This window comes from Echinops telfairi, unplaced genomic scaffold (genome assembly GCF_000313985.2).
Source record: "Echinops telfairi isolate 266 unplaced genomic scaffold, ASM31398v2 ScPeMD7_3533;HRSCAF=4204_0, whole genome shotgun sequence".
Taxonomy (NCBI): domain Eukaryota; kingdom Metazoa; phylum Chordata; class Mammalia; order Afrosoricida; family Tenrecidae; genus Echinops; species Echinops telfairi.
In genome coordinates, this window is record NW_022107431.1 from 103,570,022 (window position 1) to 103,571,200 (window position 1,179).

The 1,179-nt window shown below is 41.6% G+C and overlaps 1 pseudogene; it reads left to right on the forward strand.

Annotated features, from left to right (window-relative positions):
* Positions 1–951, forward strand: LOC101648406 (annotated as a pseudogene).
* The last annotated feature ends 228 nt before the right edge of the window (positions 952–1,179 follow it).

A 1,179-nucleotide genomic window follows, 5' to 3' on the forward strand; every position in this document is an offset into this window, starting at 1 on the left:
ATGACATATTCTAAAATAAGCATTCAACCAAAGGAGTTTCAACTCTTTCCCATTTTGCAAAATGACAGTGAAGAGACTGAGAAGCTGTTTGATACCAAGGAGAAGAAGCCTGGCGTCAAGAAAGCAGATGCCAATGACAAAGTTAAGAAGTCTAAGATCAAGGGCAAAAAGCCCAAGAGGCCAAGCCCCACTGCAGTCAAAACCCCGTCTTAGTTAGAGGAATAGGCCTCTTATTTCGGCTTGGCCGTGTATTCCAGAAAGGTCATGTATAAAAGGAAGTATTCAGCGGCCAAGTCCAGGGTTGAAAAGAAGAAAGAGAAGATCCTCGCTACTGTCACAAACACCGATGATGGTGACAGAAATGGTAGTGCCCGCGCAGTTAAGCTGCATGAAATGTCTAGGTCTTATCTTACTGAAGATGGACTTATGAAGCTGTTGAGCCACAGCAAAAACAAACAAACAAAAGACCCTGCAGTCGGCACATGAGAGGACCATGCCAGCATCACTCTGGGACCATACCGATCATCTTAAGTGGACGCCACCCAGGATAGAGAGTGGTTTTCCTGAAGGAGCTGGGCAGTGGTTTGCTGCTTGCTGCTTGTGACCGGACCTCTGACCCTCAATTGGTTTCCTATGTGTAGAATACAACAGAAAGTTATCATCACCGCCTCCACTAAAATTGATATCAGTGATGTAAAAATCCCCAAGCAACTCGTGGACACCTACTTCAAGAAGAAGAAGCTGGGAAAGCCCAGATACCAACAAGGTGAGATATTTAACACCGAGAAAGAGAAATATGAGATCACAGAGCAGCACAAGGTCCATCAGAAAGCTCTGGGGCTGCAAATTTTGCCCCAAATCAAAGCTGTTTCCCAGCTTCAAAGCTACGTGTAGGCTTCATTCACACTCACAAAAGGAATTCGTCCTCAAAAATTGGTGTTCTCCATTTAAATGGAGAGAAAATGTTTTGAGAAACGATGTACAAATGTGCTTTACACAATTGATGTGTGTATGGATTGGGATAACAGTTGTATGAGCCCCTAATAAAATGTTAAAAAAACAAAAAACGTACAAACAAACAAAAAATAATAATTGGTGTTCTAGATTTCCTGCAAAGAAATTTAAATAACTGATAACATTTTTTAGAAGGAAGAATCAAGATAAACATTCTTCAAACAC